Raw genomic sequence first — 17966 nt, forward strand, 5'->3', positions numbered from 1 at the left:
AGCCCAGAAAATCATTTCCTTCAGGAAGCCACTGTGAACAAACTGCAGCCCTTGGTTATTGCTTACTTAATAGTGTTGCATGGATTTTATATTATATTCATTCTCACGTGTTGATATGCTACTTTTGTGTTTCTTTCTTTTCTTGTTTTGTATATTTTTGTTTTTATTCTTCCAACTATATCATAAGACAATATTTAAAATATTCTCTTTTATACAAAATGAATGTTTCAATTATTTTTTTGGGAAATAAAGAAAATATAATTCTACATTATAACAACTTTTTTGTATATTTTATTTTAGTCATTATTTTTTCCACATGCTTATGCTGGCATTCCTGAAATTTTCAATTGTTCAGCCAGATTGTTATTTGGTGCATAAATCCATCTTGCAACTATTTTTTTTTCTTCCTTAGTATATATTACAATGCACTATATACAATAGGGACGTTGTTGCTGCTTGGGAATTCATTTGGTGAGAGAGAGACTTGCAAAAGATGACTCAGATATTTCAGTCAGGTCAAAGATGGTCAGAGAGTAAATGTGCTGTGAGGAGATGACTTTTTGCTAATGGGGAGATGTTGACTTTAGTAGAAGAAAATGTTTAAAAGATTTAATTGAGCCAATTGTCATCACTATGTTAGGACGACCCTATTGGGTGAGCTTGTGTTTTTACTTTCCCATCTCTACTGGGACTATTTGGATAGCTGGGTGTGTATCAGATAAAGTTAGTACACAGTTTGATTTTATCTGCCTCTTATTCAGCTGTCAAAGCAGGATTATGACCCCCTTTCAGAGTATAACGTAAAATACTTTTCTGGACTTTGATTAATTTTTTTAAGTAAAGAGAGTCCTAACAGGTCACATGTTTCATCTCTAGCCAAGAAACTTTACAGTCAAGGTTTCCAAGTTAGTCTGTAAGTCTGTCTGGCTAGCATCCTCTCTTGGCATAATAACATCATTGTATATAACTACAGCCCACCATTAATCTGAGTGTATTAGACTTTCAGACATTCATTCCTCCAGACTATAAGCTGGATTTGCACTTTGCTGGATGACATTTAAGCAGTTTACTTGGATGTAACATATTCCCAGCACAGCATGAAAATGCATTTACTAAGGGCTTTGTGTCTGTGGTTTAGATGAAAATAGAGTAAAGCTTCCTCCCTCTTGAGATGTTTAGATAAGGTTTAATTGATTTTTGAAAATACATTAGCATGACCACAATGCTTCAAAACAAATGAACTTCTTTTTTTAATAAAGCAGGTTGCATTGGGGGTTTGACTTAAAAGCTTTGAAATAGTGAAATAGCAAAGAGCTTTTTTTCCTTTTTTAAACTTAGAGAAAGTACAGCACGTCCCCAAAATATTTCTAATTTATGTTTATGCTTCTAAAGTTTGAATAGAAATAAACTTGCTTCCGGAAAAAAGGCTTTTTATCATGGGGGACTTGAAGTTACGAGCTTTTTCACAAGACAGTGTTGGAAACATATGTCCTTGTTGTCAGACTAATGCACCTTTATTGACTTAAAGCTTAGAAGGAAATCAATAGATTTTTGGAGACACGTAGGAGATTGCAGGCCTTCCATTTATGAATACGATGAATTGAAATGGTCTTTAGACTGTCTGCATTAGCATCGCCACTTACCAACGTGGTATTGAACATATGGCTCTGCTGAAACAAGTAATGGTGCTCCCCTAGACTCTTGCTGAAGCACTTGACTTCAAACTGTGTGCTAACCAACTTCTGCTTAAAACCCTACTGAGAGCAGTGCCCTGTAGGTAAAACAGTCTGAAACATGGTATCCACTCAGCTCTCTGGGTAATCACCTCTATCTTGAGTTGGAAAGAGCACTAGAAAGTTACATAGTTGTTTTACACTAAGTTATCTTCTGAACAATCACCTTCACAGAATTAAATTTAAATGTTATATCTTTGGTTTTGTTTGTATCTGGTAGACAATTTTGGTCAAAGACAAACTGTCCATCATTCTGTGTATACGGTGTCATTTGATAAATCTATTTTGAATTTATAACCAAGGGAGAAGTGTATGTGCCCATTTTTCTCTCTAGCTCTCTGTCTGACTTTCTGTATCTATTTCTTTTTCTCTCTTAAAATTGGTTTGCTTTCTTCAAACAAATAACTTGAAATATTCAACATACTCATTTTCTTGCCTCTGAGGAAATGTAGAGCAAAATTGAATAGGCAATCACAATAATTATATCAAACTTCATTCTTAGCATTTTTGCTTTCTTTTGCTCTTCTTATATCTTTGATATGTTATTTTTTCCAGAACTTTGTTATATACATGAATTTTATTTTAAGGTGCCTTAGATCCCTTTTGAGAAGCAGAAAGTAACAAGCAAACTGTTAAGGAAAGGCTGGAAAGAGATGATCAGAGGCCAGATGATAATGAGTCTATAAACTATAGAAACGTAAAAGGAAAATGGTATTTTTGATTGTCATTTTACTGCCAAGGTGACTGCTTGTATTTCCAGCCAACAAATGGTTATATATTCACTAGCAATACTTAACAAGTCTTGGGCACACCATATAATATGCTTTCCTGTAGACACTATTGATTGAGAGAAATAGTGGACATGAATAATTATATGTGGATTTAAAAAGTCCATGTATGGGATTCCAGCATAAAAGATTGTGAAAGAAATATATAGAACTAAATATTTGGGCCAAAACAAAAACACAGTGAATTACCATATTATGTGCTTCTCTGGTAAATTTTCAGTAATGGCTTTTATATGAACCAACATTTGCTCGAAGGATATAGAAACTTGGAATCCTTGGTCATCTGAAAAATATCAGAAATGAAGCTAAAGTAAATTTAATGAAACTAGAGGAAGACATTATTATTTACTTAAAATATATTTACATACAACCTTTTAAAATTACATTTACTTCTCATATAGGGTCCTACATATACACTTGAAATAATGCAGATACTAAGATATGATAAATTTCAAAATGAGAAACATAGAGTTCTCAGGCTTGAATTGGCTGAAATTGGCTGAAATGTTATTTTCTTGAATTGGCTGAAATTGGCTTGAGATGGCCTTTACTCTCCCATTCCTGTCTTTAACCTTATACAGACATTGCTTCCAACAAGCACAGCTGATAGCAAGTGATCATGAAGCAATCTTTTCCCCTCTTTCTCTTTCCATTGAAATTACTCTTTAGAGTTATTTCCCTTCCTGGATGAAAAGTGTGGTAGTCTGTGGTCACTTTTATGGAATAGAGTTTTTCTGTCATTGTAACTCATAAGACATGGACTCAGTATTTCAAGGTCTAATCTCACATAATATTCAAAATTTCAATTTTGCTTTAATGTTAAAGCTTCTCTGTTTTCTCTTCTCCCTCATCTTGATGGCTGGTTTCTACTTCTCAAAAATCAGAATAGTGGGAGAGAGAAGAGGGAATGGGCAGGAAAGTTCCCTCTGGTGTGGTTGTGATGTAGCTCCTATGCTTTCTAGACTTGCAGGTGATGAAAGCTCACTTTTTTTTTTCTTGTGGGAAGCTTTTACACGAGTTCTTCAGAGACTGCCATCACTGGGGATCCCTCAGTTGAAAGTCTCTAGAGATGACAGATGCATCTCTATTTCTGTTAGTTGCTTGATTCTTTCTTAACCCCTTTTCATTAAACAATACCTGATTCATTCTCTATCTTTTTTCTCTTCTTTTCTGCAGGATGTACTCACATCCCAACAAATTGAAAATGCTGACCAATCCCAGCATAGCCAACTCGAATTTGCTCCTCCGTCAAAGTGACTAGTACCTCATTTCTTCCTCTTTAGAATTTGTAGGTAAGAGTCAGCAGTCCACTAGGACTCTGTAAATACAGGGTACACAGAAGAAGCTCTTGTTGGGGGCCATGTTGTCTAGTGAGAGAGGACACACTACATTATCTTAAAGCTTTAAGGTAAAACATTCCATTTGTCTTTTTGTTGGGTGAACGGGAAAAACTACTGGAACGGTTGTAGTTACTGAGTCTTCTGGAATCATAGTGTAAGTTAGTGAAGGTTTATACAACTGTGATTGCAGAACAAGAACATAAATGGTGTCAAACTATGCAATATAACATAAATGTTCAGATGAAAAAAATCAAGTGGTAGAGAGAGGGAAGACAGGTGATGAAGTAGATAGGAACTCTAAACCATGTGCTGTATAAAGCTAGAAATCCAGAGAAAGTCTCTAGTTGTTTGATCAAAAAATAAATATTAAAATATGTGATTTAAAGTTACAAAGGTAACAGAGATATATATTGTAATCGTGATTTAACTCTAGTAGAAGGAATAGAGGAGGGATTTTTAGTGCTGTGCAGCTGAATCCTATCTTGTTTGGTTGAAGCAGATAATGTTTGAAATGGATAAATTTTAAAATATATTTGCATAAACATATTATTTAGAGTCTTGAACAGAGAATAGGAGTGAGAAAGGTGAATTGAGAGAGGATTGCGTTTCATTAGGGTTCTCCCATTTTCCTTGTTCACATCTTTCTTTTTTTTTAATAATGTGTGTACAAATTCCTCTAATCAAATGTAAAATATTTATTTTTAAAATATATTTTTAAAATTATATATAAAATATATAGATGAGAATATAAATGGAATTATGTGGAAAAATACATAGACAAAAATATATCATTATTCAGTATGAAAAAGGTAACGAGGTAAATTATTGCTGCAAGATACTAAAATAGTATAAAGTCATATTATTCAATATGATACAAACATAAGCATCTTCAGAAAGCTCAAAGAAACAGAAAAATACCAAAAGGGCGTTTTAGTACATATATAAACTAAATATGTGAAAATGATTTACTAAAAAATCTTTGGGGAAGAGAAAGGTTATTTAACAAGTGGGTTTAGGTCATTTTTAAATAAACATGTTGACTATAACTGTATCCCATATTAAAATAAATTCCAGATCATTATGCACTTATAAATATTAAGCCATGAAATGCCTAAAAGGAAGCTCTGAGTGTTTATCTGAGTTATACGTAAGGTAAGACCTCCTATACTTCAACCAAATGGAAGAATTTGCTAAAGAAAGGACAGAGATTCAACAAATTTCAAGGGTTTAAACTGTGTGCATTAAACTAAAAGACGGCAAAGAAAAATAATTACAACAAACATTAAAATGCTTAATATTAATTTATAAAGAAGTAATTAAATGAATTTTTATTTTGTCACATTCGGTGCCAGAGTTCCAGCACCAAACATGACAGACATGGTCTTAAAAATCAATGAGAAAAACCCTGAGACTCCAATAGATAAATGGGCAAAGATCATGCATGCTTACTTCACCAAAGAGATAATGCAAATAAGTCATAACCATTGGGAAAATATTTGGCTTATTACATGACCAAAGCTTGCAAACAAAAATAAGATTTTAATTATATTAATTAAGTATAAAAAGCTGTTTTAAAAGGGAATACCCAATGTTGGCAAGTGTCATGAAGTGGGTGCTCCAGAGACAGCGGAAAAGTTCCATTTTTTTTTTTTTTTTTTTGAGATGGAGTCTTGCTCTGTCGCCCAGGCTGGAGTGCACTGGCGCGATCTCGGCTCACTGCCACCTCCACCTCCTGGGTTCACGCCATTCTCCTGCCTCAGTCTCCTGAGTAGCTGGGACTACAGGCACCCGCCACCACACCCAGCTAAATTTTTATATTTTTAGTACAGACGGGGTTTCACCATATTAGCCAGGATGGTCTCGATCTCCTGACCTCGTGATCCGCCCATCTTGGCCTCCCAAAGTGCTGGGACTACAGGTTTGAGCCACCACGCCCAGTCAAAAGTGCAGTGTTTTAACCTTTTGAGAAAGTAATTCAGGAAGATGAGTAAAGAGTTTTAAAGATGCTCATATATGTAGGGCCAGGAATTCGATTTCTAGTGTTTTTGTAAGGTAATTCAGACTAGTGAAAAAAATCAAGACTTTCTAAGTACTCAGCCATAAGGAACTGCCTAGGTAAAGTAAGAAATTGTATATTTGATATAATTGCGAGCATTCAATATGATATTCACATGGAGTTGTGAAATATATGGAAAATGTTTATGATAAAATTTTAAAGCAGAACACAAAATGATATCAAGTATGGAAGGCAATATGTAGAAAATGCAAGAAATTATGCAAACATTTTAACAATTTCTCTAGGAGTTGGAGTATGATTTTTAAGCAGTTTGAATATTTTTTCTACCTCGTACTTTCTCCAAAATGAATTTGTGTTATTTTCATATTGAGAACAAAACATAGATAGATACTAAACAGCTAGTTGAAATTCTCAGTTTGTTAGTTGTGGGAACTTGGGCAAGTGACCCCTTTTGTGAGGGGGAACATTACAGCTCACCCAGTTTTGTTGGAACTCCACCTAAGTTATAAGAATGATTTTTGTTTTGCCGACTTCTGGTTACACAGTCCAGTACATCCCTCATTTACTTGTCTTCATTTCAGCCACTGAATTACATTAATAGCCCTTAAAAATATTTCTCCCATTTAGGAAAAAATTATGCCCAAGACAAGGGAGCAAGGTGATGTTGTCCATCTGGGTTTGTGCCCATTATCTCCAGACCTGGAGTTATTAGCTGAGTTTACAATGTGAACACTTATTTTCTTGTAGCCTTTAACCTCTCATTGGTCCATATTTCTCACTTTTTTAAAGAGTGTGGCCTTTTGACTTCCACTGTGCACCAATAAACTTAAATTAGACAGAAATGGGACAATCCCCTTTGTAAGAACCCCCAGTATTTCTGTACTTGAAAAATAAATTAAGTATTTTCTCCCCTTGATTCCTTCTTTGGATGGCCTTTGACTTGCCTCTCTTGAAGCAGCCAATGTTTATACAAGGCAAGCTCTGTACCAACGGTCATTCTTTGATACACCCCTTCATAAACCTGGGGCCAAGAAGAAAAAAAAAAGTACAGGAATAAGAAGAAAAAATAGAGGAATAAGTCAGCTTGGGACTGGATAGCCTGCTAGCAAAAATGACATTGGCTTTTGAGTTTGAAGAGGTTTGTTCTTGAGAAAATGTATTTCAATCAGCTCTCTAATACTCAGGTACCCAATAAGCTATTGATTCTTTCCAGTTGGGAACATAATGTAATAATATGCTAGTCCATTAAGTCAGAGCTGCATCTTTGCACAATTCATATTTTAAACTTTAAAGAGGCTCACAACCGAGCTTTCACAAACAGTAGCTGTTTACTTTCTTTCCACTAAAATAATCATTGCAAATACCCCTCTGAGAATGTATATTTTCAGATGCCAGGTAATCAAAGCTTAGTTGTACTCAGAGGCTTTTTTAGAAACAAATGGAAAATAATTGCTTTAAAGTGCCCACTTGTGAGGATTTCTGCTCATCAGTATAATTGCCAGCATCCACTGTCTTTCTACCACAATAAATTCACAATGATTCATTAGCTTCTATTAGGCAGGATGAAATAGATCATCTTGTTAACATTAACTTTGATTTTTAAATGGCTTTACTTGATTTCATATTGGGATTACAGTTTGCACATAAACTGAAATAATAAATACCCCCTGCCCCACTTTAAAGGTGGTAGAAGAGAATAAAATTAGAACTCAGCCAGCCTTGCAGGATTTAGATATGAGCTCTCAGTGTGGGTACTTACTCTAGGAGTATTTTTATATCTTCTCTTTTGTCAAAGGAATTTAATTTCTTGACCATAAGCCTTTGCACACAGAACCCAGCAGTTGGCAAATAATCCTCAGGATGCGGTACCAAGTACCTTTGTCCAGCCATTTCTTTGGCATCAAATAAATAGGATGATTACTGCAAAAACTGCTGGGTGAGAATGCGTGTCAAAAACTTTGTAATCTTATATTTAACATATTCCCTAGACTGATGAGATCATAATTAATGTACCTCAAGACTACTTTGTATATGTGGATATTGGTCAAAGGTTAACACACCTTTGTTGATTTTAGTTTTTAAACAGCCTGGGAAATATATCCTGTCTTTATCTTTGCCATAAAAATGGCTGTAGTAATTGACTACTTGCTTCAACTACCTTGATGGGATCCTGTCAACTCACTGAGGGGTCAACCTTAACTTTCTAAGGTCAATAGAAGTGGGCATCTCAGTCTCCCCCAAGTTGGTGAGCATCCTGAGTGTGTGGATCACCAACAGTCCACCTAGTGACAGCCTCTGGGCAGTACTGCCCACATTCCTACTCTGTCTCAGCCTCCTCCACCAACCCGGGATCCTGTCCTCCAGTTTCTAGGTCTAGTATAGTTGAAAACAAAAATTAAATTAAAAACAATGACTGTCCATAGGATATTTTAAAAGTTCCAATTGAAAGTGCAGATAGAACTTTTAATGATTGCTTCAAACACAAATGAACTGAGTACTCATTTAACTGTTTTAGACTGTTTCAATATAACAAAATGAAACAGAGAGGACTTCAAGGCAAAAATGATTCAGAGAGCTACATGGAGAGGACTTCGAAGAGATGACCGGGGGTCAGAGAAGTGCCTGATTGTCAACCATGCAACCATGCATGGTGAGCCAAGCAGGCACCAAGCAAGCATGTCTGGCCAGGGCCTAAAACAATAAAATGACATGAATGCAGGCCTTAGCAAGTTAATAAGTGGCCAGAGTGCAGGAGAGCAAAACAGACAAATCAGTTTCTTCGCTTTCGCAGTGAGCAGAGGCTCACTTCACAGGAAACCCAACACACCCTATGCTGCGTCTAACCATTTGTTTAGCAGACTATAGATGTGGCCTATATCCAGCGTAGCACCAATGATTTGTATAACTACACTGAAGGGAAGCAAGAAGCATTTCTTTAAAAAAAAAATCAGTGGGTATTTCTCATTTGGTGCTTGGGAAGCAGTAACCTAGTTTCTGGGCTGGCTGAAGAAAAATAACAAAGTGCCTGATTTTTCAGTGCTGGGTCATTTCTAGAAGAAATAACTAGATGAAAGGATACCCATCAAAGTCTTTTAGAGTTAAACCAGGGCAACTTTCAGTTGTTTGGATGAATAACCTTAATTCCTATTAATATAAGCTGTGTTTGTCCTGTAGTGGAAGATCTAAATGTATTGTGATGCAAATTTAATTTGGTTGAAAGCTTGCAATGCCACTAAAATTCTGAGAACTGCAAGTTTAAGACCTTTAAAGCTAGAACTGAATAAACATGGATATACTGTGCATTCTGGTATGTATAATAATTTGTTCTAATAAACGTTTTGTTGATGTAGGTGAGGGATGGGGGACAATATTTGATCATAGGCTATTTTAGTCTTTCTATCCTTAAAACTTCAAAACATAAGATTTGTAAGAAAGAATAGTTACCATGGTGTATTGGGGCAGCAGTCTGTGTCTTTGATGCAAGACAAATATGGGTCAAAATTGGAGGAAGCACACAGTTTACACATCTGACATTTATTAGAGGTTTTATAAATGTTTGCTGTCTGATTGATTGACTGGTTGAAGGAATACATGAAGTAGACTGTTTTATGTACTACCCAACTTCTCCCATGTCTCCTTCTGTGCCTAGTGTTGCATTTGCTGTTTGCCTCACCTCCACATAGCAGTACCTCATGTGGATGCCTGATCTCCTGGGGGTGGGGAGGCTGAGAGATTGTGATCTAGACTTGTTCTGACCGTGCACTCACACTGTGAAACTTCGTTTCCCTTGTACACTTTATCAACCTCTGGAAAGGTATCTTATGAGACTACTTCCAAGCTGTAAATTATCCACAGGTATCTTGAGACTTAACAAAATGAGTATCTTCTTCAAATTTTAGATGACAAATTTAGGGGTGGAAGCTTCCTGAAAAAATCTCCCAAACAACTCAAGACAGCTGCCAAGAAGCCAGGATAGAAAAACTCTGGGTTTCAATTCTCAATTGAGGTGAGAATCCAGAAGAGTGAGCCTTCTCAATTCAGGAAACAAATTTCCAACTCAGATAGTTCAATGACCACATACTATATTTGATGGATTCCAAGGTGCAAATTTTAACATCTCTGTGTTAGGCTATATTTTACAATAAATACCATCGAGCAATTGCTGATGGCTAGGCCAGTGTGGTACAGTTGACATTGCCTGAGTTGTGAAAACAGCAAAAGCATCATCATAAAAAGTTGCAGAATGACTGACAGCTTCTCAGAAGAAAATCCTGGAGAAAACAGTGGGACACTCTTTTAGCTCCTAGGAACCAAATGATTGCAGAGAAAGGGGGTTATTCTAGCTCTTGATGATTGCTCAAGGCTTAGCCCCAAAGGATTTTAGTTCTTTTTGTAAATTTTTTAAAGGAATATTGTATCAACAATATAGACATTAATGATACTGAGTTCGAAAGTAATCATAAAAGTGTCAAACTATGATCGTGAAGTTTTAGGAATATACATTAACCTGAGGTCCCCAACCCGTGGGCCATCGACTGGTACTATCCGTGGCCTGTTAGGAACCAGGCTGCACAGCAGGAGGTGAATGGCGGGCCAGTGAGCAAAGCTTCATCTGTATTTACAGCTGCTCTCCATTGCTCATATTATCACCTGAGCTCTGCCCTCTGTTAGATTAGTGACCACATTAAATTCCCATAGGAATGCAAACCCTATTGTGAAGTGTGCATGTGAGGGATCTAGGTTGTGTGCTCCTGTGAGAATCAATTGCCTGATGATCTGTGACTGTCTCCCAACACACCTAGGTGGGGTAGTTTATTAATAGTTGTGGGAAAACAAGCTCAGGGCTCCCACTGATCCTACATTATGGTGAGTTGTATGATTATTTCATTCTATGTTACAATGTAATAATAATAGAAATGAAGTGTGCAGTAAAGGTAATGCCCTTGAATCATCCCAAAAATATCGCCAACTTCCCAGTGTCTGGAAAAATTGTCTTGCATGAAACTGGTCCCTGATGCCAAAAAGTTTGGTGACTACTGCATTAACCAATATATTTCATCTATGGTTTTGTTTCATGTGTGTACAATGATAATAAATTATAAAAATAAGTGTCTAAATACATATAAAAGAGCTTTCCAATTTGCACATAATATAATTCTAAGTGGTGAGACTACACTGTATCATAGTTTAATAAAGCAATGTTTTTCCTTCTGGTTAGTAGATAAAATAATGGGGCTGCTTCTCAAGTGAGAAGTGAATAATGACAATAATAATGGGCCTCCTAGGATATATGGTGTCACATCTAAGCACATCTGATATATTTTCAAAAAGTTCCGAGAGAAATGCTCTTTATTTCAGGGTTTACAAATTACTCGAAGTAGAAAAATCAAGGATGTCAACATGCCAAACCTAGGATTTAATTAACTGGTAAATTTAGAAAATCACATTAAAACAGAGGAATACAATATTAGTAGCTATGGGAAGAAGGGTCAATGAGTGTGCTGGTAAATGTGTTGTGTGGGAATTTTGGTTAACAGGCACCCATTCTGCACACCGCATCTGCACTGGGTTGTTACATTTTCCCTGAAACTAATTTGAGATTTCCTCAGGTTGTGACAACTTGATGAGGAAAATAGGCCATTCCTCTGATTGTTAGCTAACCTCACCATCTCTCTCTGCTTTTTTTTTTAAGAGGAAGAACAAAGTTATTTATAGACCCTATTAATTTAGCTTAAATGATTCTAGTTACTGGATATGCGTAATCAGCTTTTTCCTCTTTTCTACTTAGAGTTGGCTGGAAATGCATTGGATGAAAGATTAGAAAAATGTATCATTTAAGAGCATCCATAACTGCCTCTAATGTCATAATACAAGTTCAGTTATCAGGCCATGTGTAAAATAGGCAGATTCAGTCCTCTGTGGTAGAAGGTCAGATTGTTTCCTTGTGCTTACAAACACGTGGGCAGAGAGAGGCTCTTAACTTGAGAAGTGCCCCTTAATGTCACATTGAATGGAATTGGAGTACACTCTTCTGTATTTTCAAGCACACATAGCTAATTCACAGTAGGAAATTTTAAAAAAAGGTTTGAGGAAGATTTCCTACTGGGAGATTAGCAAAGGGATTATTTGGTGGGGAGCACGGGAGAATTTTGCTTTTTCCTGGGTAGCCAGCAGTCTTCTGGTTAATGAAAGTGTCCATTATTCAGTTTAATGGACCCAACCTGTGTTACTATAATAGCAGTGGGAGTCTGTTGCCTGTGTGGTCCTAGGGAGATGACAGACAGGAAGATAATTTGGGAAGCTGTGTGCAATAATGGCCAAATTTTTTTTCTGGTGGTGGGATCAATTTGAGCTACCATGCCATCGACCTGGTCAAACCACTGGAAGGCGGTAATAGAAACATTACTTTTTTTTTTGGAAGTGATTTCAAATTTTGCAAAAAGTTGTCCCAATAGCACAAAAAAATTTCCATTACATTTGAGGAAATGTTATCATTTTGCCATATTTATTGATTTCCCAATTATAGATACGTATTATATTATAGACAGAAAAAATAACCATAAAGCTGGAGATGGAAAAGTTATTAAATTGGTGCAAAAGTAATTGCAGTTTTTGCAATTCAAAATAATGGCAAAGACCACAGTTACTTTTGCACCTACCTTACAACTTTTCCCTCTCCGGCTGTATAATTATTTTTCCTGTTTATAATATAATCTGTATCTATCTGTAAGTTGTCTTTTTCTTCTGAAACATTTGAGGACTTTGACTTTGAGCCCAAGACTGATACCACCACTTCTAGTTTAAAGGCAAGATGGTCATCAGCCCAGACCTGGCTCCAGGCTTTACCCTTTCTTTCTTGTATAGTTGAGTCTCCTGTGGGCTCAGTTCTGCTCTCGGTTCCCATTGCTTGGCCTCACCTGAATTCAGTCTGCTCCAGCATGCTGTGCTTCAGCTTAATAACCAGGTTATTTCTGGTTATGCTCCCTCCCTAATATAACACTCAAAATTGGTCCCAGGCTTCAATCCTTGCCCATTCCTCTGGTCACCATCCCTGGGCATACACAGTTAGGTACTGCTTCCTCCTCTGGATCCAGGGTCCTGAACTACTTTTGCCAGAGCCTCTCCTGTTTCTAAATCACAGGCTGTCAACAGATTTCTCCACCCTGGATATTCTAGCTCCCTGTGCTTCAGACTGAGCCTCAGCCCTCAGATGGCCTGTTGCAGGGCTTTCAGTACATGCTAAAACACTTGACCACAAGCATGCGTTTAATCATTCTTTCATTTCATCCATGTACTGAATGGCCACATCATTTTAACTTCTCTCTTCCTGTGCGCTGGGATTTTGACCAAATAATTCTATACCATTTGCATACTCTGTTTGATTGACCTTCCTGGGGTATCTGCTGTCAACCCCAACATATAGGCCCATTTCTGATTCCCCTGCTCATCTCAGTGGGGGGGTCCACATGATGGCCATGACTCTTTTCACCTTCTCTGTTTCAAAAGTGTGAAAACGGTTATTTCCCATCAAATAGTTGTTTCTTCTGTACTTGGCAGACACACGTTACAGCTGGTTTGACCTCTGGCCTGGATCTTAGTTCCGCTACTTTCTAGTTGTGGAAACTATTACCTTGCATCTGTTTCTTAATACTTCTAAACCTCATTTTCCTCGTTTGTAAAATGGAGGTAATAACAGCTACCCCATGTTTTCTTGTGCATGCATTAAAAGAGATTAAAGCATTTAGCAAAATGTCTTGCAAGTAGTAAATGCTTAATTCATGGTGGCTAATTTTTATTATTTCAGTTTAGCTGAAGTGATGCCTAATGACAATGACAAAGAACAATGATATGTGATAAATATAATAATAGAAATAGGTAAAGTCTGCTTTGGGAACATAAGTTCCAGGTAAAGACATGCATAATTCTCTCTTGAGATATGGAGGAGGAAGGCTAAGCTTTAGAGGAGAGATAATAGCTGAGCTGGGCTTTGAAGGATACATAGGAGTTTATCAGAAAAACAAGGGTAGAAAGAAATCACATGAGCAGAGAAACCCATTCAGTTAGGCCAGAATTTCCCAAGTTCGGCACTATTGACATTTTGGATTTGGTAATGACTGTTGTAGGCACCTGTTCACTGTGGAATGTTTAGCAACATCTCCAGCCTTTACTTACTCTACCCAGTAGCATCCTCTCCCCGTCACAGTGGTAACATTGCCAAATGTCCCCTAAACCCTTATCCTTCATTCTTACTTGAGAATTCTGAGTTGGGCCAATAGGAGATTGGAAAACTTTAGGAAAGCTTCTCCATTTTTACTGCTGGTCTTGTCAGCTTTCCCTTTCCAGAAAATGGGACCTCAGCTGGGTTTCCAAGCTCTGTTAAGTGACTGTATTTCTCATTAGCTATCCAAATGGTCATGTACTTATCCTGCTGGCATATATTTGAGCCAATGATTACTGAGTATCTTGTATGTTTCAGATGCTATGTTAAGCACCAAGTATACAGAATCCTCCCTCAGTCATGGTTTATGGTTGGGGCACAGATCCAGAAATGTACTCACTTTTAAAATTCTTATATACCCCAGTCATTCTTACAGAATTTTGTTTCAATTTTTGTGTAATTTGTCCCCATAAATCATTCTTTAACTTGTTATTGCTAATCATTAACTCATTATAAGATTATAATTGTGGGTGTAATTATCAAACATAAAATATTAATTGCACATACCTCCATGGATTTAATAATGACTGTAACTTTATGCCTCCTCACTGGCTGCTGTAGGCTCTGTGCCTTCATCTTCAGACTCTTCAGGACCCTTCTGATTGGTGAGTCTAGGAGTGCATAAACTGCAGTCCCAACAGCATGCATCAAATCTTTTTTTTTTTTTTTTTTTTTTGAGATGGAGTCTTGTTCTGTCATCCAGGCTGGAGTGCAGTGGCACGATCTTGGCTCACTACAATCTCCACCTCCTGGGTTCAAGTGATTCTCCTGCCTCAGCTTCCTGAGTAACTGGGACTACACGCACGTGTGACCAAGTCCAGCTGATTCTTCTGTATTTTTAGTAGAGACAGGATTTCACCATGTTGGTCAGGCTGGTCTTGAACTCCTGACCTCAAGTGATCCACCCGCTTAGGCTTCCCAAGGTGCTGGGATTATAGGCATAAGTCACTGCGCCAGGCCTCATGCATCAAATTTTGATTGACCTGCATCCCTTCTATTTCTTTTGCTTAACTCCCACATCTTAATTGCACTCTATGGATTGATCTATTTTCTTTAGTTAACACCTGGCTCCTACTATTCACAATTCCCCCCTTCAATTCCTCCTCCGTAGGATTATTGTTATTTGTAGCAACAGCAACAGCAAAATATAAAAGTGCACATGCTTAGACATTGGGGTAGCATGAGTCATGACAAGGTGACGTCTGAAATGTGGGCCTGGGTACAATTTGTACAAGTGCATTCAACCATAATTATTGTAAACGGCTTGGGGACAATTCCATTCTCTAATATCCATTGAGAATTACTGAATTGCCACCCACTCTGAACATTAGCTGCTTTACGAAAGGGAGCACTTAATCTTCTACAATTGCAAAGCAGAGAAGCCTAGATCAAGAAGGTTGTACGCATGTGTGTGTGCGAGTGAGTATATTTTGATCAGTTGTGATCTGTTTAATTTCTGTAGAGGGACAAGTATGTAAATGTTTATCTCACATCAGGTTAGTGATGGGACCTGTAGTTCTGAGGATAATGATGTTATATGAAAGGACATCCCAGATGCAGTCACTTAAAGGAATCTCTGTTGCCTATGAAGCCATACTGTCTGAATTCACAAAACTCGTGCTTGTGTAAAATAATAGCTACTACATTACCATGTCTTGCTTTCAGTTCTTTTCTGCAATTTAGTAATTTGCTGCATGTCTAGTTGGCAAAATTTAATTTATTTATGATGATTCCTTTTACTTTCTTTGCAGTTGAGTTTTGCCATTTTTCCATCTTGGAAATTGATATGAAACATAAAAATGTTTAGAGTTGTCTGACAACTCCCTAGGAAACTTTTAACGACCATTAATTTAGAAACAATTTTGCTTCTGTAATTCATTTCTCAATTGGTTGTGATGGAGGTAATTGTCATATCCAGAGGGAGAATCTTGACTTCAAGCAATACATAAATATCTAAACTCTTCAGAAACAGCATTGTTTTAGTGGTAAATGGCCTCAGTTATAAAGAAAAATGGAATTAAATCAGGGAAGCATAATACCATGGCAGAACCCTTTCTCAATAACAATCAAAATTACCAGCCCTGTGCATCATACACTTCAGTAAGAGAGAAAGACTGATTTTATTCTTGAAATCTTTATTTCTCAAATGTTTGATTAGGTGAGTCCACACCTATGTATAATTCACACATTCATTATACATGCAACAAAAGTATTTTTATTACCAAACATCTGGTATTTCAGTGTCAAAAAATAAGTTACCTAATTTCTCTGAATTTTACTTTGTTATTTTCAGAATAAGGATAAATTTACCCCCCTTGTAGAATTGTTGAGAGGTCTAGAAAATAACACACAAATCAGAATATGCTTTATGGCTGCTAAATAAATGATAACCATTTCTGCCTATTTGTAGATATTGTTGGTATGTATTTATCATGCAAATCATCAGAAGAATAATTCTGTCTCTTCCGTTTTTGAATAGCTTTGAAACCTGTTGGATTACAAAAGGTAGCTTTATGGTTAATGATACTACAGCATCATTTTTTCACCTTGTAATATATCATAAAATATATCCATACATGTTCACAATGATACTAAAATCTGACTGTGTTACACAAATTTAACTAAATTAAAATGTTGTTTTATCTATGTAATGCTCAAGTAATAAAATGATATATTGACGTATTCAAGTAATTAGTAAATTATTTCAAAAGTATGAACCTCTTCTGGTCTACACACCTGGCTTCCAGTTGTTTGTACTGCTGTTACTTTTCTATTTAGAAAAAATTCACCAAGCATATATTCAACATCTACAATGAACAAGGCAGTGTGAGAGCTGAACAGATGAATGTCATATATTTGCATATGTGATATAGAAATTAATTGCAATTCAATTTCTCTTTAAAAAGTGAGTCTTCTCCAAATTACTTTGTAGGAAAAATTCATTTAAAAGCCTGGAATTTAGCTGAGCACATGACCCACAGCTGGAACTGTATATTTTCCAGCCTTCTTTGCTGAGAGGTTTCTTGAATTCAGGCCGATGGCATGTGAAAAATGGTATGTGCAACTTCTTAAATATGAACTGCTTCCTCTGGAATTCCTTGTTCACTTTCTTAAGCACAAGTCAGAGACCCTGGCTTTTGAGCTAGAAGCAGAAATAGGATGAGTTTGTAGTGCTTAAATTTAGAAAAGGAGGATTGAGAGTGTTCTGTATTTGGGGATATACACAGAAAGTTGGGTGGCTGAAGTATCCCCCATGGCAGATACTTCCAGGAATGACTATATGGAGACTTCCCAGCTTCCCCTGCAGCTATACATGGTTGTGTTTCAAAGTGTAGCCCAACGATGTCCAAGGTGATGAGTTTAACTTTGGGATCATCTCCCTTGTGATGATTTTCCTCTTCCCTTCCCAGTGGCCCTGGAATATGGTCATGGTCCTGAATAGTTTTTACCATGTAGATGAGGACAGCATCCCAGGAGATGGCAGAGCAACAGGTTAGAAGACACTTGGATTCTTTTTTTTTTTTTTTTTTTTTTTAGACAGAGTCTCACTCTGTTGCCCAGGCTAGAGTGCAGTGGCATGATCTCAGCTCACCACAACCTCTGCCTCCCAGGTTCAAGTGATTCTCCTGCCTCAGTCTCCCAAGCAGCTGGGGTTATGGGTGTGCACCAACACGCCTAGCTATTTTTTGTATTTTTAGTAAAGATGGGGTTTCACTGTGTTGGCCAGGCTGGTCTTGAACTTCTGACCTTGTGATCCGCCCACCTCAGCCACCCAAAGTGCTGGGATTACAGGTGTGAGCCACCGTGCCCGGCCAACACTTGGATTCTTGAATGACCTTATGAGCATAGTTGTCCTTATCCTAGGTGGCT

General features: G+C 37.1%; 1 long non-coding RNA gene across 1 annotated transcript in view; it reads left to right on the forward strand.

Moving 5' to 3' along the window:
- LOC134761726 (uncharacterized) overlaps positions 1-17966 on the forward strand; it is a 340301-nt gene that overhangs the window by 230712 nt on the left and 91623 nt on the right. The window contains exon 3 of the long non-coding RNA XR_010140792.1: positions 3698-3813. This is a non-coding gene — a long non-coding RNA (uncharacterized LOC134761726). The remainder of the gene's footprint in view (positions 1-3697; positions 3814-17966) is intronic.

This window comes from Pongo abelii, chromosome 6 (assembly GCF_028885655.2).
Source record: "Pongo abelii isolate AG06213 chromosome 6, NHGRI_mPonAbe1-v2.0_pri, whole genome shotgun sequence".
Classification (NCBI taxonomy): Eukaryota; Metazoa; Chordata; class Mammalia; order Primates; family Hominidae; genus Pongo; species Pongo abelii.